Source organism: Dermacentor silvarum, chromosome 10 (genome assembly GCF_013339745.2).
Source record: "Dermacentor silvarum isolate Dsil-2018 chromosome 10, BIME_Dsil_1.4, whole genome shotgun sequence".
Lineage (NCBI taxonomy): Eukaryota > Metazoa > Arthropoda > Arachnida > Ixodida > Ixodidae > Dermacentor > Dermacentor silvarum.
Genome location: NC_051163.1, coordinates 66,189,199 through 66,213,163, shown reverse-complemented (window position 1 = coordinate 66,213,163; position 23,965 = coordinate 66,189,199). Strand labels below are relative to the sequence as shown.

Genomic DNA, 23,965 nt, shown 5'->3' with positions numbered 1-23,965 from the left:
CGCTTTTATCTTGACTGAGCAGCTTTTTCGATCTATCTATCGGCCGGCACACACAATTAAAGTCGCCAAACACTAGAACGTGCCTGTCACACACCAAGAAAGATCTCAGGTAAACAAAAAATTTCTCACGTTCACGAGCATTATTAGGAGCATATACACACACCGCCCGCCAAAGCAGTCCAGAAAAAGAAAAATCACAAATAAGCATAGGCCCTCCCTCACATGAAGTAACTTGCTGCTCTGTAATCCCAATACTGTTTCTAATAAAAAGAAGGCAGCCACCAGAAGTACCATTCGCGTGGCAAACGCATACGTTGTAATTCGTTTTGAAAATTTCTGCCAATCGATCCGTTTTTTCCTCTGATTCAATTTTTGTTTCTTGGACTGCCATCAAATCAATGTCTTTTTCTAGTAGCATGCGGCTAATCTGACATTGTCTTCGCCAGCTGTGACACCCCTCTGACGTTTAATGTCGCCAAACGCAGCGGAGTGGTGATGTTAATTTCGTCTGCCATTGTGTTAGCTGCAATTAAGGTGGGCCCCTACTCACACATTTCGAGGAAACATAGCGGCTCTTGTATACACTGATGCTTGGTGAACGTATGACTCTCTTTGAAGGCGACAACGGCAAAACCACGTCCTCGCAGAATCACTCCCGATCAAAGATCGGGTGCGGAAAGTTCTTTCCGTGGCACTACCTCCGCTAAGGCGGAGGCGGAGCATGTGACGGCCGTCTGTCTGGCGGCACGTTGGGCTTGGCCTTCAGCGTCGACCGTCGGACTGTCGGTGTTTTTGGTGTCGGTCCTTCGGTATCCACGCCGTCGGTGTCTCGGCTGTGGTCCTCAACATCGTCACGCAACCGCTTTTCGGCGCCCTTAGCGTCGGAAGTCAGGTCCATGTCGTCGCTGACGCTGACTGGCTCGTCAGCCACTTTGGTCGGAGGTGGCATGATTTCTGACGACGCGCCCGTCACGTCAGCACAAGCTTGCGTCACTTGAACCTTCGCAGGTGGAGGCGCAGAATCCGGCACATAGCCTTCATCTATCCCCTTCGAGTTCACCTTTTCGGTCTTCGTAGCCAATGGTGCAGACTGAGCCGCCGCCCCTTCAGCTGCTCCTTTGGCGGCCTCTTCGGCGTCCTCTTGATCCATAAGAAGCTCAGACGAGTCCTCGCTCCTGCCTGGGCCAGCAACGTGGGCGTACGTTCTCACGCACTGGGTCTCGTCGTGGCCAAAGCGACGACACAGCCCACAGCGTGGAACCCGGCATTCTCGTCGAATGTGTCCAGTGCCACGGCACTGGAGGCAGAGGGGTGCTCTGCCCGGGACAATGACGAGAGCCAGGTCTTCCCCAACACGAAGTTGGCGTGGTACGTCCTCTGCTATCATTCCGGGCTTGAGTTTAAGGACCACCGACCGTGTCGTGGTTCCTTTGTCGTTGCAGCCCTGGACCCTCCACTTCTCTCTCGTCACTTCAGTCACTCTTCCGAACGGTGCCAAGGCTGTTCTGACGTCTTCGTCAGGAACACCATGCAATAGCCAGAAGAGCTTGAGCCTGACACCTTGGTTGCACGGGTCAATGACCACGCAACGGTGTTCCTTGACAAGGAATCCTTCTGCGTCCAATATCTTCTTTTTGGCCGCCTCGTTCGAAAAAGTTACGGCCCACACATGATTCATCTGATAAGACCCGAGGGCCACCACTTCCGGCAGCAGCATGAGTCGCGAAAGCGCTTCCCTGAAATGCTCAACACGATAAGGTCGAGCTTCGAGCTTTAACTTCGCCGTGAATAAAAATAGTGTTCAAAACACTTGCACCTGAAGGCAGTTGTGGTAGAACCATCTGGTAGTCCGCAGAAGGTTTTTCCGTTGACCGGGAACCGCGGCCGAGGGCCGCTGTAACCGCTCCTGAGGAGCAAGACATTCCGCGACCATTCACTGTGATTGCCGGAAGTGGAATCATCCCTAGACCACGCCGGAGACGGGATACGCTGACGCAGTGGGGCTTCTGTTCACTAAACGCAGTCCGCGCGCCGTGCAAAAAGAAAGAAACGAGGTCTCACCGAGATTTGAACTCGGATTGCTGGATTCAGAGTCCAGAGTGCTAACCGTTACACCATGAGACCGCACTATTCCGACGCCGGGAATCGAACCCGGGCCTCCTGGGTGAAAGCCAGGTATCCTAGCCACTAGACCACGCCGAAGACGGGATGCGCTGACGCAGTGGGGCTTCTGTTCACTAAACACAGTCCGCGCGCCGTGCAAAAAGAAAGAAACGAGGTCTCACCGAGATTTGAACTCGGATTGCTGGATTCAGAGTCCAGACTGCTAACCGTTACACCATGAGACCACACTATTCCGACGCCGGGAATCGAACCCGGGCCTCCTGGGTGAAAGCCAGGTATCCTAGCCACTAGACCACGCCGGAGACGGGATACGCTGACGCAGTGGGGCTTCTGTTCACTAAATGCAGTCCGCGCGCCGTGCAAGAAGAAAGAAACGAGGTCTCACCGAGATTTGAACTCGGATTGCTGGATTCAGAGTCCAGAGTGCTAACCGTTACACCATGAGACCACACACTTCCGACGCGGGGAATCGAACCCGGGCCTCCTGGGCAAAAGCCAGGTATCCTAGCCACTAGACCCCGCCGGAGACTTCTTTTTTCTTTATTGCCAGTTCTCAACAGGTTCACCTACACCTACACAATGTCAGCAAGACAAACAGAATAAATAACTAGTGCAAGAAAATACAGAAGAAAAAAATACACGCGTTTATATAGCGGCCAGCGTGACTAGGCTGACTTTGTCTATTAAAATTGCTTTAGGAATGCCAAGGCTTCTCAGGAGCAACTATTTATGTTTTTGCACCTCCAGAAAGCGTGACATGTGTTCTGACACGTGACATACTGAGCTACTGAAATCTCTATGCACTTAGTACAAACATATTATCCTAGAAGCGTCTGCCTTTTCTGAACCCATTCTGTAGTTCCCCCAGCACATCATTTTCTCCACCCACTTCGGCAGTTCTAATTTTATGGCTTGCATTGCCATCCTATATATCACCGACTTTAGTCTAACTGACCTGTACGAGCTCGTCTTATCCTTACCTCCTTTGCCTTTGTAGATGAGATTCATCTTGCTTTCACGCCATCCAACGGGAATTTTCTTTGTTCGAATCACTTGCTCTATGGCATTAGTCAGCAGTGCCTTGCTTTTTGGACCGAGGTTTTTGATTAGCTGTATTAGGATTTCATCGGGTCCTGCTGCCGTGTTGTTAGGGACATTTTCTGCTGCCTTTTTCCAATAAAAGCTTTCTATGCTAAATTTTGATCTCTCTGGCCTCTCTGCTGTTGCTGGATCTGTTGTCTGAACTACGCTTTTTCTCGTGCCGAAGTTATCCTAATAATAACGTCTGTAATGTACCGCAGCGCATCGTCTCCTTCGCAGATGTTACCGTCTTCATCCCTTATAGCCGTTTGCGAGTTTCTAGTTGGAGCTCCGAGTGCTGTTATATGGTTCCAGTATCTCTTTGGAGCGCCTTTGTCTCTTTTGTGAATGTTATGCACCCAACGTTCACTTGCACATTTAATTTTCTCTTGCACGAGCTCACTCGCCACCCTTTTCTTTTCTCGGTATGTATTCCATCTAAGAAGCACCTCTTCTTGTAATCCCAACTTTTAGATGCGAAGCATCTTATGCTCGGGGCTTTGTCACTCCCTCCCTCCCTCCCTCCCTCCCTCCCTCCATCCATCCATCCGCCGTGCGTCCACACCCCTACTGCGCATGCGCATCCTCCTCTCCCTCCTCTCCTCTCCTTGTCTCGTCTCCTCTCCTCTCGGCATTCCTCCTCTCCTCTCCGAAGCTCCTCTCCGGATTGCGCAACGAATGGCAACACCTGCGGTTCCGCGCACGATAATGCGAAGCAGCTTAGGTTAGAGGCGCGACGGTAGGCGCCCCAGAGGCACCGGCAACAGTCACCAACGCCGCGCGCGTTCGGTGCGAACGCGGGCAAAACGCCGACGGCGTCGACAACAGTTCTGCGCGTTGCTGGTGCTGCTGCATGTCCAAGTTTATACAGCTGATAAACCTACCTTGAGTCGACCCCATGGCTGCTTCGCATACTACTCAGGGTTCCCCTACGGGAAGATGGTGTAATTTTTTTGGCTTCTCGATGAGCCCTAGATGCCTGTTTACACTCTTCTATAGCTTGTTTTATTTCCTTGTTCTACCACTTACGTGGTTTCCTCTTTCCAATCCAACAATTGTTTTGCCGTGTCTGCGTTATTTCATGTTGCATAACGTCCACCAGTTCCGTATATTCCCTGACTGCTGTAGGAAAAGCCTCCATTTTCTTCTCTATATGTTTTGCGATCTCTCTTATTTGCTTTTCATTCATATTTAGAAATTCTGATGCCTATTGGTTCGTGTTTCGCGTTAGTGCCTCTCCCAATTTTTAAGGTTAATCGTTTATCATCGATACCCAGGCTATCTCTTCCATGTTCATCTGTCATCATTTGGTCTAGTCGTTCGTAGACCATTTCTGAGACTCAGGCGTAATCGATACATGACTGCCTGTTTTCGCATTGCCACGTTATCTGTCGATGATACTTATTCTCCCTGTTAACTACTCTAAGGTTCTGTTCATCGCACAGATCCAGTACTAGAGAACCGTTGCCATCAATATATCCGTCTAAATCGTCCATGTGCGCATTCATATCTCCTACTAATACCACCTGGCCCGATTTCTTGAACTCGTTAATATCGCTTCTAATGCAGTCAACGAATTCTTTATTTTTATATCTGCTATCACTACTTGTACATAGGTAAGCTACTCCAAGCCACTTCCTTTTTTCCTTTTCATGTGCCGCTAATCAATAAATGCTCCTCGCATGTCTCTTTAACCATTTGCCACTTCAGACCTTGCCTAACTAGTATGCCTACACCTTCGTCTTTCCTTGACGCAATCATTCTGTTGCACCCTTCCCATACAAAGTTGTCAATAACACGCGGCTGCTCCAAATCTGGTAGACGCGTTTCGGTGAAGGCGTACTTGCTAATCGCTTTGTCATTTAGCTGCGTTTGAATTTCCAGCCATTTTTCTTGCTTGCGACCACCTTGCATGCTTATGTAACAAATTTTACCGCCCCTATTCTTGTCCTTTGTGCGTCTTTTCCTAACTCCTTGTGGTTCATTTCTGCCGTTTACTGGTGTGTCGCTACATTCAATACTTAACCTTGCTTCACGATTGACTGGGGCCCGCCTCGAAAAGCAACTGCCCGTACCGCGAATCGACTTTCAACCGATGTTGCTGCACTCTCGCCAAAATGTACCCGTCACGCACAAAAGCGCCTTTGCGGCCTGCTTGGTGAACTTCTCGGTTCATATGACCGTAAAATTCATTGCCTTCGCTAGCGTCCATATCTCCCTGTTTACAGTAACCACTACCGTTTAAATTGCATACCCCAGCCTTTCAATCTCTGGCTTTGTGTACACTGCCGATTTGCGCTTCATTCGAAACATTCCGCAGGTCGGTAACCCCTTTGGCTATTTGTATCGCGATACCTGTGCAAAGGCGGGGTCCTTGCACATGCACTGCGTCAATCGCTCCGCCTATTATCACCCCTAGATACCTCTCCTCTATTGTGTCCCACGTGTGTTGCTTGATTTTCGCTATCACTTGTTTTCCCTGGAAGCGCGCTAATCTGGATTCGTTCGCCTGCACCTACCCTCCCTATTATCACTGGTTCTACTTTACGCGTGTTTCCCCTCCTCCTCGCCGCCGAAAGCTGCACCTGGGACAATGCATTCCTGCGGATGACGAACTGGATGGAGCATGAATGCATGTGCTGAGTGCTGTCATGTTTCTAATAAATCGCTCGAGCTGTTTTTCATGCGGAATGTTTTGAGGCTGGTTAGGGAGATTTTAAAACAGAGAATTTTTGTCGGAATTCATGAATACATATAAGCAACTGTATACGTGCTAACAAAAAACATTAACACTCAAAACTATCCAACTATTCAACTATCCTGCTGTGCCTATTCATGAGGATCAGTACAACAGCATGACGTTGTGGAGATTGAGATGAAACACTTAAGCTGAACGTTTACTGTAAATAAAGTCGCTCGACTGTCATGCGTGAAACTCCGGCGATTTTTCGAGATCAACGGATCTGAATGAAATTTGCTGAGTGCGTTCTTTAGCACGCTTCCGTCATCTTTTGAAAACATCAGGTTTAAGTGTTGCGCAGTTTACAAATGACTTTCGTTCATTCCCTCGAAATGCCTGCCTTGCCTGTTCCTCAGTATACTGACCACATTGCGTTATGACGTAAAAGGAAGTATAGGCGGGGCATGCTGGGAACGAATGGCAGACGACCGGGCCGAGGAGTGAGCTAGTAATAGTGAGCTAGTGTTTGCTGTGAGAAGTTGCTGTCGCGAAAAGTTACGTTCTATGTGGGCGGGCAAGAGATGGGAGGCAAGTGGTGTTGCGTTGTTGGCTGCACGAACTTCAGCCTTCGCCATTCACACGCACAGTTTGAGTCAATGTCGATGGCGTTAAGCCGAGTTTAAGCCTACCACAGTTACCGAGTTCGTGCGTCTACTGCTGGCGGACCTGAGTACTGACCTGAAGCTAATTAAACTATTCGGATAAAGAAAACTGCATCTGTAGTTCAGTTTTGACCATACGGATTTGAAATAAACCATTCCTCATTTCGTTCAGTGCTGACTCAAAAAGCTAGAAGCGAAGACACGGCGCTCTATCAACATCGGTACGTTGCCGTTCTCGAAGGCGGCCAGTCGCACCAAGGAGGTTTAAATAAAACTGGCTGGAGTGGAGGAGGCGCCCCTGAGCTGAAGCCGCGCGCCGCCATCTTGCCATAGGCAGGAAGCGCGCGTTCCGCCACGGCAGCCGCAGTGCGTAGTCATCGTGGACCGTGGTGGGGTACGGACGTTGTCATGGATTGTAGTGGATCGTGAGTTGCGTACGGCTGCACAAATCGAGCGAAAAGGGTCTCTGAGATTACGTTTCACTTGTAAGTAGCACATTTTGAGCTTCATGAAAACTTCTCTGCTTGTCGCAACGCATGCTGACAGCTCACACTCTGTCTCCAATTTCACATCTGACGGTTATTGTTTTTTTTCCTAACCAGCTTTCCTAAGGACCGAGGAGGAGGAGGAGAGAAAGAGAAGGCAGGGATGTTAACCAGAAATGCGTCTGGTTGGCTACCCTACTCTGGGGGACGGGAAAGAGGGAATAGAAAGATGAGATAGATAGAGGAGGAGGGGGGAGGAAGGACACGGTGAGCTCGCGCACGCACGCGGAGGGCCTCAGCAATTTAAAGGCGTCCACATAGGCCAGTCGCCCTCGATAAAGACAACAGTGCCTTCCCAGCTTTCGGGGCCGACGAGCGATGGGGACGGTCTTCAAGGAGCACCTGCACGGACAACGGTTGATCGTCAAGTCATCGCAATGCGTTCGATAATGTTTGTCTTTCCGACTGAAATCGTTCGCAGTGACACAATAAATGTTCTATGTGCACTTCGCTGCCACAGACGTCGTACGTAGCACTTACGGTCATTCCAGTCAAAGTGCAGTACGCCTTCGTGAAAGCCACTCCCAACCACAGCCGGTATAGAAGCGATGCCTCACGTCGGTGAATCCCGGGTGGAGGTCGGAGTTGGAGCGAAAAGTTCAGTTCGTGTAGCCTGGTGCGCCTTATATTTGGGGTGTTCCCCTCTGTTAAAGAGAGCTTGCGTGCCAGGTGACGAAGCTGCCTTCCAGCGTCTGTCCTGGAAAGAGGAATGGGAACGCTGTGTTGTTCTTGATGTGACTCTCGGGCAGCTTTGTCAGCGAGATCGTTTCCACTGATCCCGCAATGGCCATGGAGCCACTGGAAAATAATTTCGTGGCCTTTCTGTTTGACGTCGTGGTGAAGTTTGACAATTTCATACGTTAGTTGTTCGTGAGCTCCACGTCGGAGAACTGCCTGCATACTTTGTTAAGCCGGTCTCGAGTCGGAAAACACGGCCCATGTCTCTGCGTCTATAAATTGAAGTGCACTGCGTAGAGCCGTGAGCTCTGCAGCCGTGGGCGTCGTGACATGTGACGTCTTGAATCGCATTGTTACTCCTCTCGTCGGTATAAACACAGCACCGGCAGAACTGGTCGATGTAGTCGATCCGTCCGTATAGACGTGCACGGGACTGCTGTATCTCTCGTGCAACAGGAGAAGCTCAATTGTTTTAGTGCAGACGGTGATAGATCTGACTTTTTCTGAAGTCCTGGAATTTAAGTTGGACTTCAGGACGGCACAAACACCATGGAGGAGACATCAGCCTGGCCGGAGGTGCGTACCCCGATGTAATCGAGGCACGATATGCACTGACAGTTGTGCTATATGACGTGTGGGGTCTTTCCACGGTGAGTGCGGCGAGGTGGTGGCAAGGATTCCGGGCAATGTTCCTGACATGTGCACGCATTGTCTCGATGGCAATGTACTTTGTGATTTAATAATCTTGAGCAATGGCAATAGTTTCAGCCATTGAGGCGCTGCGTGGTACTACAAGGCATATCCTAAGAGCTTGCGCCTGAATGCTCTGAATTGTACGCAAATAAGTTTTGCAGGTGTTGGATATAACAGGTAGGCTGTACCGGAGGAACCCAACAAACAACACCCTGTGTAGCTGTAACATGGATTGTGTGGATACCCCCCAGTTCTTTTCTGCAAGGAACTTGAACAGATGACAAATAGCCTCAGGCGTTTTTTCACGTGGTTGACGCGAGGAGTCAAGGACCGATCTCTGTCAATCACAACTACCAAGAACCTGTGGCTCCTGCTGAACGATATCACTTGTCGGTTGATTGATATGCCGTATGCAGACATTCGCTTCCGTGTAAATGCCACCACTGCGCACTTTTCCCACATCGCCTCCAGTCCTTGTTTACGAAGGTAGCATGATGTCGATGAGGCCGCATTCTGAAGCCGAGCGTGAAGCTGAAGCCGCGTCACCCCCGATGTCCAGATACAGATGTCGTCGGCGTAGATAGAGAGAGAGAGAGAGAGAGAGCAAGGAGAGGAAAGACAGGGAAGTCAACCAGAAGAGCATCCGGTTTGCTACCCTGCACTAGGGGTAAGGGAAAGGGGAAATAGAAAGAGAAAAATAGGGAGAGAATGAGCACTCAGTACACGTGGGACGATGTACAGGGACACTATAGGCGGTCTCTTAAACCGGTGCACTTCAAATACTGTACTAATGCACGCAACGCTTTTTGTGCCAGGGACGGGTGTAGCCACGGTCCCAGTATCTTTGACTCAGAGAACGGTCTCGTGTCCAGCCGGTTTAAAGTTGTCCTGAGAGAGAGGCGTTGTACGTCGTAGCGAGGACAGGTACACAATAGGTGCTCGATGGTTTCCTCGCACACACAGTAGTCGCACATCGGGTCCCATACGACTGAGTAAGCGTTAGTGAACGCCACTCCCAGCCACAAGCGGCACAGCAAGGTTGCTTCTCCGCGGGAAAGGCTAGATGGCAGTTGTAGACGTAGTAAGGGGTCCAACTTATACAATCGGCAATTGAAGGCACTTGAATTCCATAAAGCTTGTGACGTTTTGCGTGCAAGCAGACGAAGTTCCCTGGCAGTGTCCGTCCTCGCCAAAGGTATTGTACGCGTCTGGGTGTCTTCGTGGGCAGATCGGGCAGCCCTGTCAGCAATGTCGTTTCCGATGATGCCACAGTGAGCAGGAATCCACTGGAAGACTATGCTGTGCCCTGTTTCCAGAGCATGGTGATGTACTTCCATGATGTCGGATATCATCTGCTCGTAAGTTCTGTGATGTAAGGCTGACTTGATACTGTGAAGGGCTGCCTTAGAGTCACAGAATATGACCCATTTCTGAGCCAGCTCTTCGGTGACATAGGTCACAGCTGCATGGAGGGCTGCAAGTTCTGCCGACGTAGATGTAGTCATATGTGACAATTTGAATTTAGCTGCAACTAGCTTGGCTGGAACGACGAATGCGGCAGTTGAGCAGGTAGATGAGGTCGAACCGTCGGTATATATATATATATATATATATATATATATATATATATATATATATGTAGTCATGATATGTCTGGTGCATTAATAGGAGCGTCAGTTGCTTCAGAGCCAGCGATGGATGATTGGCCTTCTTGATGATTCCGGGAATAGTAAAATTCACTCGAGGCTGTCTCAGGCACCACAGGGGAGATGAAGGCTTCGACGCCGGTGTAAAATATGACGGTATACACTCTTGATGGGCGGTAATGACTTTTGAAAAGGTCGCCTGAGGTCTCTCCGCTGGCAGGGAAGCTAAGTGACGGTCGGGAATCCTTGACAGATGACGAATGTGCTCTCTGAGGGAGTCGGCAGCTACGTGTGTCTGGATTCTATGGTCTCTCGCGATGGCTATTGTTGCTATTGTTGAGGTGCACCGAGGCAGCCCTAAACACGTGCGTAGGGCTTGACCTTGTATGCTCTCCAGAGCGCGAATGTTCGTCTTGCAGGTATTTGACAAAACTGGCAGACTGTAACGAAGGAGACCCAGGAACGCACCCTGTACAGCTGCAGCACAGAATGGACTGGTGCACCCCAGTTTTTCTCGCAGAGAAATTTAAATACCTGAGCAATAGCAAATAACTTCTTCTTTAGGTAGACGCAGTAAGGTGTCCACGAGAGGTTACGGTCGATGATGACACCCAGAAAGCGATGCGTCTTAACATAGGACACAGCTTGACCGTTGATTGAAACGGGATACAGTGACATTTGTTTGCGCGTGAAGCCAACGAATGCGCACTTTTCTGTAGACATATTGAGGCCTTGTTCTTGTAGATAAGACGCCGTCATGGTTGCCGCCCGCTGAAGCCTGGCCCGCACCTGAGGCCGAGTCACTGCAGAGGCCCAGATGCAAATGTCGTCGGCGTATATGGAGACATGAAATGTCCGCGGTAAATACTCCACAAGTCCTACTAAGACGAGGTTGAACAATATAGGGCTCAGCGCTCCACCCTGCGGCACACCATGACAGATGTAATGTTCCGAAGTTGGGCCGTCTTCACTCTGTAAGAAAAAGCACCTCTCGGTCAAATAGTCCCGAATCCATTGATACATCCGGCCACCAACTCCCACAACCTCAAGTGAGTTCAGTATGGCCTCATGGGCGACGTTGTCGTATGCTCCTTTGACATCGAGAAAAAGTGCAACTGGTAGGCGCTTGAGGATTTTCTGTTCTTGGACCCAGGTAACGAGGTCAATAACATTGTCGATGGACGAGCGACCTCGACGAAAGCCAGCCATGGCATCCGGATAGATGTTGAATCGCTCGAGGTACCATTCCAAGCGAGCAAGAATCATTCTTTCCATCACTTTGCCGACGCAGCTCGAAAGCGCAATCGGACGATATGATGATAAATCAAGCGGAGACTTTCCAGGTTTCAGAATGAGGATCAAGCGGCTAGATTTCCATTGTTTAGGAACAATGCCGTTTCGCCAAGACTCATTGTAGTAGTTGAGCAGCTCACTACGTGCGTCATGTCCAAGGTGGCATAGGGCAGCGTACGTGATGCCATCTGGTCCTGGTGACGAAGAACGCCTGCAGGTCGCTAACGCAACGTCGAGCTCTTTAGGTGAAAATGGCACGTTCATGGCGTAGATAGAAATTCGAACAATGCTTGGCAGGTTCTCGATTAGTCCAATAAGGGTCATATTAAAGAGCGTCGGGCGTTGTACTCCGCCTTGAGGGACTCCGCGGCTACTGTAATACTGGGGTGTCGGGCCATCCCCGGTGAGCACGTAGAATGATCGCATCTGTAGGTAGCTGCGAACCCAGAGGTATGTCTTGCCACCAAGTCCTATTACTTCTAGCGCTTTAAGGATGGCTTCATGGGTGGCGTTGTCGTAAGCTCCTTTAACGTCTAGAAACAAGGCAGCAGACAAGCGTTTACAGGCCTTCTGGAATTCGACATACGTTACCAAATCGACAACGTTGTCTATAGACGAATGGCCGCGCCTGAATCCTCTCAACGTGTCTGGGACCCTAAGGACCGAAATGTGTGAAGCACGTGGAAGCGGACTGTTCGGCGGGAAGGCTGGAAGCCAAAGGTCGGCGATCTCATATGTTTGAGGCACTTCACGCCTGGTTGTTTCGACCGGACCGGACAGACGATATATGGGTTCGACCGGGAAGTTGTCCGACCGTGTTTGACGCATTTTCAAACTACCTACAAAAGCTTGTGAGTACACATTCTTGTGCTAGTTTATATCGCCGGTGCGGATAGAGAATAGCAAGAGAACACAACACACCGTTTGCTTTGCTATTCGCTGAAATTAAATAGGTGACTCCCTATAGATTTCGTCATCGCTTGCTATTAATTGAAAGGTTTGCTGGCAACTACGAGGTGTTAAGTAGCGTCGTTCGGGCAATATACGAGCAGCTGTTCTGCCTTACATTTGTACCTTTTCTGTTCTTATATTCGGGTTTGCTTTACTCATTGCAGTGAGTAAAACCAGTAGTTTTAAACTGTGCAATTCTCGTTACATCTGAAAAGAAAGCGACCACCACCCAGGCCCCGGAGTACTCCAGCCGACAGAGGTGTTAAAGTTGACAAAGTTGTTGAAGATGTGGCAGTTGTATCACCTACAAAGCACCATTACAAAGAAATACTTCATGTTTCTGAAGAAGAGATAACACAGGCCAAGAAGAAGATCAAAATGCTGCAGCAGAACAAGCAGAGATTCACCAAAAAGAACGAGACTGCTCAAGAGATAATAAGGGATATCAAGGACCAAAAGTTCATGACTGAGGAGGGCATGGAAGAGTCCACTGCAGCCTTTCCCCCTGATATACAGCAATTCCTCAACAGGGCAGGAAAATACCAGAAAGGCACGTACCCATCAGAGCTGTGTGCGTTTGCGCTTACGCTATTCTCCGTCAGCTTAAGTTATGAGTGTGTATGTTCGAAGTTTAATGGAGCACTGTCAGCCGAGCACACTAACAAAAATGGTACTATTCCATCAACGGGGATACTGGCTTCAAAGCTGAGTCGCTGTCTTTCTTGAAGAAGCTTGTCCAATGCCACACGGATACTTTGTACTGTACTTTGATTGTCGATTACATGTCAATCGGGAAACATGTTGAGCTTGTGGGCGACAAAGTGGTTGGATATGTGGACTTTGGGACTGGAATGCGTGATGACAGTCTGCCTGAATCAAAGAATGCATGTCTGTATATTCTCGTTGGCTTGAACTTGCGACTGAGGTTGCAAGGTCAAGAAATGGTTTTGAAGCCTCGATGAGCATATCCTTGACTTTGATGCTTTGGACAATCACATTTATATTCTGTCTAAGAAAGTGGCTGAACTCTACATAAGCATCGGACTCCATCACGTGATGAAAGAAAGAAACAGAAAAATGAGTGCCGAAAAAGTGAAGTCTGCTCTTAAAAGCTGATTATTTTTAAGAACCAATGATACAGACCCTTCACCGGTGTTCATGCTTGCAAGGTGAACGCCAAAAGAAACAAAAACATCAAAACCCCTTTCTTAAAGAAAGGTGATTGAACGCGAAGCTTTCTCCTGTGTAAACTGAATCAAAGTCCAAAGCCAACGACCACGCAACGAACCCAACAAATGCTTAGCGACCCGATGCGATGCATATGTGATTTGATTGTATTTTGTTTAAGATTGTATTTTTTTACCGTTAAGTTGAATGAAGACACTTTTCGTTAAGTTGCACAGCCTTTATTTTAGATCATGCGGCCGTTGATTACACGCACACACTCACACTTTCATGGACGACTCTACACTTGCACAGTATTGCCTTGTGATCGCTGTCGTAGACGGTCGGAGGCTCTCCGTTGCCGATACACGGGATCGGTCTTATTGGCACGATCGCGCTCGCGTTTACGTTCGCGTACGGCAGCCTCTTCTGCCATGCAGCGCACTCGCGGCCTACCCATGGTGACGGCAGGGAATGCATTGCGCGACGCGCGTAATGCAATGCAGTTCATCTGGGTAGCGTGGCATTGCAGTTCCCATTGTTCTTATTGGTACAACTGCGAATGTGAACTGTAGTGGTCTACGATACGTATTTCGTGCGAAGTTGTTCTAGTGTGTGCGCAGATAGTTTCATTCTGTAAGTCGGCTTTCCTGTAGTGCGTTACAAGAATTATAATTGAAGCCGTGGTTATTGCAAAAGGCTAGTGTATCAGCAAACCTTTCATAGCGTTGACGGTTAAAGAATCTGCTTACTTAGATTCATTTGCATGTGGATAACCGTCTTAGACTTTGTTGGTTTTTCTTGCGGAGGTGTGGCGGTTTTTATTACCTGCACAAGTATCTGTGCTTGTGATCACGTGCGCGAGGTTATATATTCAATGTTTTTTTGTAATAAACGCCAGTTGGAAGTCATCGCTCGTCCTTGTCGCCTCTTTTTGTGTTCCGTGTCTGTTTTTGAGCTAGTCGTATCAATATCACCGCAAGCATTTCCTGTTGTTCGATAAGAATGCCTTGCTCGTGTAGGCAACCTATAGGAATCTATTGTTCCAATTAAGGCAAACAATTTCTAATTTGAGTAGTGTTTGCATCCTATTATAGAACAATGTGCGATGCATGCTGTGCTATTGTGCTTATCTTCCTCAACTTAACGAACACAGCCTTTCATACATACTTCTAGTGATGTACCGTTCCATTGTATTTCGAGTGCTGTTTTCCATGTTGTAGCGTATACGCGCGCGAACTCGATAGGCTTGTATCCATGTTTGCATCCTAATAGAACAATGTGCGATGCAAGCTGTGCTATTGTGCTCTCCCTTCATGCATGCATCTAGTGATGTACCGTTCCATTGTATTTCGAGTGCTGTTTTCCATATTGTATAGCGTATGCGCGCGAACTCGATAGGTCTAATTTTATGGGAGGCGGCAATGTTTTGTATTGCGTAGCCCAGCATTTTAACTTTTGCTTCTATTACTGTGTGGCGGAGACATTGAACTAAGCCAGGGGCCGTCAGAGGAGCAGTTCAACAGTTCCTGCAAGTTCAAAAAGCTATAATGTCGAAATTAACTTGAATGAGAGCGACACAAGCCCCGCTGACTACAGATGTATCTTAGTTAAAAGCGCAATTTGGTAAACTAGATGGGCGAGGTTTGTGAAAAGTCGCCGTGGGTGTGTGTGGTTATGGTGTTGGGCTGCTGAGCACGAGGTCGCGGGATCGAATCCCGGCCACGGCGGCCTCATTTCGATGGGGGCGAAATGCAGAAAACACACGTGTGCTTAAATTTAGGTGCACGTTAAAGAACCCCGGGTGGTCCAGATTAATCCGGAGTTTCTCACTACGGCGTGCCTCATAATCATATGGTGGTTTTGGCACTATAAACCCCATAATTTAATTTTTTTTCATGTTTGTAAAACTGGAAGACTTCCGTATAGCGCTATCAGCCTTATCACGGACCAGCTGCAACAGGGACAGAACAGCAGGGAAAGTTTGGTTGCGAAAACAGTACTACATTTTCGTTAAAGAATAATTAATTACTCCTGAAGTCACGCAACAACTACGGCTACCGAACTCTGCTTGTTTTGCTGGTGTAAAAAAGTCACAGTTTTTTGTTAGACAGCTCTACGCATTAATGTAAAACACGCCGTCACGTCAGCAGTGTTACCGTTCCAATGTCCTGGCGCGAAATTTCCCTTGATTTGGACACATTTCCCTATATCCCTAAACAATACATAACATCCCTAGGTCTAGAGAAATTTCCCTAGAGTTGGCAGCCCTGGGCAGTCGGTATGTGCTGGCTGCTGTCTTGACGAGTGGTAAACTTGGGCCACTGGTATGCGCAACTGGCTATATGTATAGGGATCGAATTTTATTTTCACCTATTTTTCATTAATTCTGTAAATATTTATCCGCATTTATATTCCCCAGAAAATGCGGCACTTATCCGCACTTATTATTTTACAGTACCGGCTATCCGGCATTTTCGGCCGTGTAAGAAAAAAAATGGCTAACGCATAGTTACAATGGTAAAGAAACAGCAAAACGAGCAAGTTTGTTGTCATAAAGGCAGTTAGACAGATTGTTTGTTTGATTGATTGATTGATTGATTGATTGATTGATTGATTGATTGATTGATTGATTGATTGATTGCGTTCACAAGGTGACATGCACTGATGACGGACCGATAATACGCAGGACAAGCGGGGAGGAATCCCCTTTGTAACGATACGGTTGGCGACAGGGGCGTAGCCAGGGGGGTGGCTGACGGGGCTTCAGCCGCCCCCCCCCCCCCCCCCTCGAAATTTGTTCGTGCTGGCATGCACTGCCGAACAAAACAACCACCGGCGCCGGGAATCATTCTTGATTTTGTCTACAATGTCTTTTTCACACTCGAAAAGACATTTTGGCACGAACATTGCCAACTTGGGCTGGAGTTCGCGGCAACGCCCAAGCACCTGGAGTCAGATAACACAAGGAGCCCCATACGAGCACAAACTTTCAAGGGCTTTTTGATGGCGAGTGGGCGCGTTGCGGCAACTCGCAGCGGCCGCAGAATCTACGGAGCGCATGGATTTCAATTCCGAAACTTCATAGGTATAAAGTTCTCCTAAACTTTTGGCGCAATAGGTGCACTGATATTTCCAAAGACGTGCTTTAGATTTTCAATTCTGGAACTTATAGGTTTAATGTTCTTATAAACTTGGCCAACATGCGCGCACTGGAGCCCTCGTGTCCAAGCCGTTCCTGAAATGGAAGCACGCGCTCGCAATCTTCCGCACACACGAGAATACTAAATATCACCGTGACTAGCTGTCAGCTGGCATCTGATAATTTTTTCCAGACATTTTCAGGAAGCGCGCCCTATTTGATCGATAGTGGTCGTATGGATTTAAACAAAGCCCCCGCTGAAAATACTGGTATTTTCAGAGCACTCCTTCGCATGCGAGCTGATTGTGGAGATACATATCTGAAGAACCATTTGGAAAGTTGTCCCAGTGATGCCTCGTATTTAAGCCCAGATGTACAAAACCAAATTATAGAAATTTGTGGTGAAATTATCAAAGAAAGCCTAGATCCAAAAGTAAGCGCTGCAGGCTGCGTCTCCATACTTGCTGACGAAACGACGGATATTGCTGGAATCGAACAGCTTACTGTTTCTGCAAGGTACCTAAACAAGGATGCCAACGACATCAAAGGAGTGTTTTTAGTAGCACCGAAATAGATGCCCTCTATCATTGCGACGGCATGTTCTATGTAAATGTGTACAAACTGCTCCAGACTCTAATCACCCTTCCAGTGACCACTGCCAGCGCAGTTAGAATATTTTTAACATGAGATTACTAAAAAACTACTTGCGCTCTACAACGTCTGAGGAACGCATGGTTAGGCTGGCGCTTCTATACGCCCACAGAGACGTCGGCATCAACGTGTCCGAAGCGATTGACCGCTTCGCTAAACTTCCTCGCCGAGTGAAGTAATTGTCCTTTAGATAGCGAAGCAGCAAAAATCAATGCAAGTAAAAAGCTCTGTTCCTTCAGGTACATAAACTCGTAATTATGAAAACGTATGACTGTTCATAAGCTTTTAAAACCGCAGAAATTTTCGATGTTTATTCTAATAGTTAGCATCATGATCAAAATTACGAGGACATCAATAACCAATTTTGACCGACCTTGCTCATTGAAAGCCCGGCCCACGCGACGTTTCCCAACAAACACACTCGGATATTGGGTAGTTCAACTTGCCGCATCGTCTGTGGTTTTCGTTTAGCTTTTCTTTCCTTTATAGCTACCTGCTTTTACTTCTTTTTTGAACCGAAGCAATACCCTCCTTTAATTTTGGGTGCAGAATATTGGTTGCCGCTCTGCAGGCAGTTGAACTACACATTTTCGTACTGATTTCTGCATTGTTCCTCTATTATTATACCCATATGGTGCTGTCGCGACCGCCGCATGGCCCAGGTACGTATCACGATTTCTGCGATCGTAGTTTTGTTCTTGCTGGGATCGTCTGTCTTTCTATGCGTAATGTTTACTATCTGTGACTGCGCAATATGTTTATTTGTCTTGTTTGACGCAATATATACCGTGACGTTTGCTTAAATACGTAGATTTATTGGAGACTTATACGTATATTTAAATATATTGTTGCGAGGTTTTTGGTATATATACCAGCAGTGAACTTTGTTCTATCTTCGCATTTGTATATTCCATTCTATCTTCGCATTTCTAATGTATATTTTGCAGAACTCCTGCTTTCTATATGTACTCACTGTTGCGACTATAATCTCAGTGTAATTACAATACACAACCGGCAACAGCTGCTCCTGCGGAATCTATTGCAACGAAGGACAGCGTCATTGAGGTTTTTTCCCTGGCCGTTTGCACGTGTACAAAAGTGTAAACAAGGTTCTTGAATGACAAAGATTCATCAAAATAAGTGTCCTCAACTTGTTCTTTTCATGGCCGTTACGTTTTCAATATCAGCTGCATGCCCTGCATTGCTGGTTTCGAACTGATATAGTTCTAAAGTTCGTGTGATATTTGCTTTACTTATTAAATAGACAAGAAATAACGCGGAAGCATCGATATAAATTATTTCTGCCACAATTTTTGGGACATGCGAATATATTCTTTTATTAAAAAATACACGTTTTACTTGACAGTGCGTAGCGTTTAATAATTCGTTTGCAGCATCTAATATACAATGGCATTGGCAATGACAATGCAGTTATTATTCATGTATTTGATCCCTCGGCGAATTCTATAAGGAGGTGGCCGCGCTGCAAGGTGAGCCCCCCCCCCCCCCCTCCCCCCTCGAAAAAAATTTCCGGCTAGGCCACTGGTTGGCGAGGCTCCCGGTGCTTGCGCGAGTTTCGGGCAGTGAGGCTGGCAAAATTCAGAACCTATTCTTTCAGAAATCGCATTCTTACTCTCGCACGTGCGAAGGTTTGTGTACACAGTAGGCCGATTCTTTAACAGTACCTCGCGAGCGTCTACTGGCCGGCGAGTCAGCGCCTACTAGCGGCGCGAAGCGAAGAAATCAGCAAGATTTTGCCGATTTCGTCGCTTCGCGCCGTTAGAAGGCGCTGATCGGCCGGCCAGACTATAGTTACTGTATATAGAACATACAGTAACTCTAGGCCAGTCGACGCTCGCGAGGTACTGTTAAAGAATCGGCCGGTATTGTACGAGCACCCAACCCACTCGCTATGCGGACGCAGCTTGACGAGCCTTGACGAATTCCTATATTCGGCACTTCTCGGTTTAAACCAAATTTCTAAAGTCGAAATTGGCAGGTACTTGTCGGCATTTATTGGTATACAAAAAAAAAACTCCAATCTCTAGTTATGTGCAACTTGGGTAGGTGCCACTAGGACACAGTCCATTCTTGGCCAATCGCTATGAACGGATGCGCCACTGTGACGCAAGTGTATAACGTTTCAGTTATTGCGTCAGATAACTTCTTCAAGTGAGAGGAGATTTAAATAAGAGAGAGAGATTAACTTAATTGTACAAAGGCTCCTTGTGACCCAAATGGCCGAAAGTGTGACCCGAATGACCCTGTGACGCAAGTGTGACCCAAATGGCCGAAAGCGATTCTTTCTTTCCCTCTCGCCCGGAAATTGGCGTTCGTCGCTTTTTCCTCGCCTAGTACAGATGTGGACGTCACATCGCTTTGGAAGTTACCTTATTACCACGACTTGCAATGTGTCAGACGGCAAAATGACTGTGGCAGTGTTCTTCGTCAGCGCCAAGATGCAAAATAAACGTCTACACAACGTCTCATCAACGAGAAACAAGCGGATTACTCGGAAAACTCAATAAACTCTTTAACATCAATAAACTTATGCACAAACCTGTATACAATTTTGCTTCACTTAGATTTCATCATGCGCCTTGGATGTGCGTAATTTTTTTTAAGAAGCTGGCATACACATTAAATTTTAGGAAGGAGACTGAGTGGACACCAAGACACGAGCACATAAATAAAGGTATTTCATGAGGCGCTATGCACGCTTGCATAACGGTAAATCAGGGTTTACTGTGTGACCTCAAAAAAACTATAAACTTTATTTTCCGAGGTTTAGTAAGCAAGCGACACATATTATTCAGTTTTTCATCAAAATGCTTGGTGAATATGTAGATGTCGGTGTGAGAAGTAAGAGCAGTGGTAGCGTCCCGAGAGATAAGAGAGGAGTTGTCACAGAGCCTCTCCCACAAAACACGACGCCCATCTTGTGCTGTGTGCATATAGCGTGAGCGATCACGCCGTGGGTTTTCACCGTTTTGTCCCCAAGCGATAACAGAAACAGTCGGGAGTGCTTTGCCAAACTCTGCACCACACCTGCCGCTCTATATATACACGCCAGCGACGCGTGACGATTCCTACGGAAGCGGTCGCATGCGTGGTGGTTTGTGCACAAATGTAAATGTTTGAGAGGGCTTTACGCGCTAAAGGTTTTAGCACCCTTCATCGTCAGCCTATATTTAATTATGTCCACTGCAGGACAAAGGCCTCTCCCTGCGATCTCCAATTACCCCTGTCTTGCGCTATAGCTGATTCCAACTTGCGCCTGCAAATTTCCTGACTTCATATCACCCCACCTAGTTTTCTGCCGTCCTCGACTGCGCTTCCCTTCTCTTGGCACCCATTCTGTAACTCTAATGGTCCACCGGTTATCTACCCTACGCATTACGTGGCCTGCCCAGCTTCATTTCTTTATCTTAATGTCCATTAGAATATCGGCTATCCCCATTTGCTCTGACGGACTGTGACTGACGATGAGTGTGCTGTGCTGTGTGCTCTCTCTCTCCTCCCCATCTTTCATTCCCCCTCATCCCGCTCCCATGTGTAGGGTAGCAAACCGTTGTGCTGAACTGGTTAACCTCCCTGCCTTTCCTTCTCCACTCTTTCCTTCCTTCCTCCCTTCCTTCCTTCCTTCCTTCCTTCCTTCCCGTTTGCTCTATGATCCACATCGCTCTCTTCCTGTGTCTTAACGTTAGGCCTAACATTTTTTGTTCCATCGCTCTTTGTGTGATCCTTAACTTGTTCTCGAACTTCTTTGTTAACCTCCAAGTTTCTGCCCCCACATGTTACAACCGGTAGAATGCAATCATTGTACACTTTTCTTTTCAACGACAGTGGTAAGCTTCTAGTCAGGATTTGGCAATGCCTGCCGTATGCACTCCAACACCCTTATGGGGGCGTAAATGGTGCTTGGCTTATTACATGACTAACGTCCTCACCTTTACTGGGTAAGATCGAATTGTTGACGAGAACAAATTAGGTTTTCTGCTTCTCCAACTTTTTGTGGCAAAATAAACACGATCATAGCTAAGACAGACGACGCGAAATCTGCATGAAATAAAACTGACAGTCACTTAAGTATCCTTGCATAACTTGAATGCGAAAGCACTATGGCTTCTCTAAGTTATTATGACCTTAAATATAAAACTATCTTAATCCATCTTGCTCTAATTTATACCAACATTAATCTACCTTAATCCACTTTATTCCGCCTCAAGGCACTTTAATTCACCTTCATTCACTTTACTTCAACGGGGAATTTCGCAGTGCGAGCGCATGCAGGTCCAGCGCCGGGAAAGTGACGTCATCTCTTGGTCACGTGGGTTTTGGTACCATCGGATGTTAACGCCGGATGGACGCCAGATTTTTCTCTTCATGTGGCATGTAAGGCTTTCGCCTTAAAGCTTTCATATATAGCTAATATCGCCGTCAAATCTCTTCTGTCATACATTTCGGGGCTCAACAGATGACCAGAATAAATACGCAGTTTTCAACTACGTCTTGTTTCGCCACAAGTGTAGTGTGAGCTTGCTGTCGTGTACAATAAAATATTTTTATAGCGTTAAGGGTAATGGTGTTAGCTATATGGGACAAACCAGAACCCTTAGGGGTGTAAAAAGTGGTCGTGGCCCCGTGGTTTGTGTGTTGTGTTGGTGCATCGCGATAGCTGACTATGTATGCTCCGCGGAATTGTGCGATATTGACAGATATCAATGCTGCATGCCCTCTCAGGCCCCAGTTAATTCTGTCCATTGAAAGTTCAGTAGCACGAACGTCAATTGTATCTTCAAAATCATAAAGACCGCACAGCTCCAGAACAAATGAGGAACTTTCATTTCTTCAGTGAATTTTCTCAAGTTTACAGAATACGTGGGCTACCATGCGAGAACTCTTGATAGGAACCTCAGATATGAGAGTCTCAACTATTCCATGTCTAGCATACTTGGAAAGCACCTATCCAGACACGTGCAATACATATGTCTGATGTAAAACATTGTGAAAATACTGAAAGTGAAACCAGTACATGAAGACAAACCCAGAGTGCGAGGTCAAAAATCCACGTCCGTCTACCTTTCAACACACTTTACTGAAATACTTTACACTTGTTATCCAAACTTGCAGCACGGGCTGGACCAGCAGTGCTTCAAGTTTTTGCGACGGGTTTCAAATATTATAATTTTAATCGGCGCTTTTGATTTTCATGTACTACCTTCAGCGAGCCTAATTGGGCACATATAGCACTGGGTCAGAGCGGTCACTTTCTGAAATGGTCGCGCACAGCGTCCCACGCTTGACGACCATTATCTTTATGCTGCGACGCGTTGATTCGAGCAATAGTGGTAGCGTGATTGTAGTACAGGGCAGTCAAAGTTGCCTGCAGTTAACCTCAGCTGCACAATCTAGCCTAGTCGGGAACGTTGTACATCGAATGCAAGTAAAGCATTTCCTGATCTGCTCCTCTATCCTTCCACCTATACGTTCTCCCCCTGTCCCGTAATGTCCGCCGTACAGCTGTCAGCCACTCGAGCGATAAAACTTTTGTTTGGGCCACTTAGTTCATAGCTGAAAACCTTGACGAGCAGCGCAAAGAACACGGACAAAGAAGACACAAGTACACACGAGTGCACCCCTCCTGTGTATTTTTGTCTTCTTTGTCCATGTTTCTTGCGCTGCTCGTCAAGGTTTTCACTCGAGCGAGACAGTTACGGCCAGCAGCAACATCCGTCTCACACAGTGCATACTTGTGATTTGGGGTTTGAATTTCGGCATAGATATAGTCGTGAGTTGTGTAGTGCGTAAGCATAAGAATTCCATGAGAATAAAGTTGTGATCTTTGTGCGTTGTGATAGAAAAACATAAACATATTGCATGAGAACATGCATAAGATGAAAGAAAACAAAGTTGCACGCATCGCTCTTGGTTGTATAGCATTTAATTACCGCTCCACAAAATCTTGGTCGCTTGCATAGGAAGGGGAAGGAAAATAAGAGGCCAAAGGCAGAGAGGTTAACCAGGTTAAGTGTCCGGTTGGCTACTCTGTACGGGGGGATGGGGTGAGGGCAGAAAAGAAAAACAAAAAAAAACAAAAACAAAAACACATCAGTCTGCACAATTCTATAGTTTTCCTGAAGTCCTGTTTCTTTTAAAAAGCGTACTAGCGCTTTTAAAGCAGTTCGTTCCAACGTCGGCTGGGACCAGGGACCAAGAATTCTGGCTTCCGTAAGGGGACGGCTGTCTATCTTGTCGAGCGTGGTTCTGAGGACTTTCCTTTGTGCACTAAAACGACGACAATCACACAGAAGATGTGCTATCGTCTCTTTGCACCCGCAAGTTTCACAATCTGGACTTGTGGCCATTCTGATAAGGTACGAGTACGCGTTGGTGAAAGCTACTCCAAGTCTTAGGCGACAAATGAGAGTTACCTCCCGTCGTGGTAAGCCATGTGGATGGCGGAGCTTCAGATTAGGATCCAGGGAACAGAGGCGCTGGTTTTTAAAGTCCGTTGAATTCCAGTGGGCTGACGTAAGCTCGCGAGCAAGCGCACGGAGCTTTCGTGCTGCGTCTGTTCTGGACATAGGGATAGCGACGCAATCGGTACTGGTATGTGAAGATCGAGCGGCTGCGTCCGCTTGCTCGTTTCCAAA

At 47.3% G+C, this 23,965-nt stretch overlaps 6 non-coding genes and 1 pseudogene across 6 annotated transcripts; all 7 read right to left on the bottom strand.

Moving 5' to 3' along the window:
• Window positions 1–703: 703 nt before the first annotated feature.
• Window positions 704–1,922, bottom strand: LOC125941035 (uncharacterized; annotated as a pseudogene).
• A 130-nt stretch (window positions 1,923–2,052) lies between these two features.
• Trnaq-cug (transfer RNA glutamine (anticodon CUG)) lies at window positions 2,053–2,124 on the bottom strand. Its single transcript has one exon. It is a non-coding gene; the product is annotated as a tRNA-Gln (tRNA).
• Window positions 2,125–2,130: 6 nt separating this feature from the next.
• Trnae-uuc (transfer RNA glutamic acid (anticodon UUC)) lies at window positions 2,131–2,202 on the bottom strand. The gene has a single exon. It is a non-coding gene; the product is annotated as a tRNA-Glu (tRNA).
• Window positions 2,203–2,276: 74 nt separating this feature from the next.
• Trnaq-cug (transfer RNA glutamine (anticodon CUG)) lies at window positions 2,277–2,348 on the bottom strand. The gene has a single exon. It is a non-coding gene; the product is annotated as a tRNA-Gln (tRNA).
• A 6-nt stretch (window positions 2,349–2,354) lies between these two features.
• Trnae-uuc (transfer RNA glutamic acid (anticodon UUC)) lies at window positions 2,355–2,426 on the bottom strand. Its single transcript has one exon. It is a non-coding gene; the product is annotated as a tRNA-Glu (tRNA).
• A 74-nt stretch (window positions 2,427–2,500) lies between these two features.
• On the bottom strand, window positions 2,501–2,572 carry Trnaq-cug (transfer RNA glutamine (anticodon CUG)). Its single transcript has one exon. It is a non-coding gene; the product is annotated as a tRNA-Gln (tRNA).
• A 6-nt stretch (window positions 2,573–2,578) lies between these two features.
• On the bottom strand, window positions 2,579–2,650 carry Trnak-uuu (transfer RNA lysine (anticodon UUU)). Its single transcript has one exon. It is a non-coding gene; the product is annotated as a tRNA-Lys (tRNA).
• Between the last annotated feature and the right edge of the window lie 21,315 nt (window positions 2,651–23,965).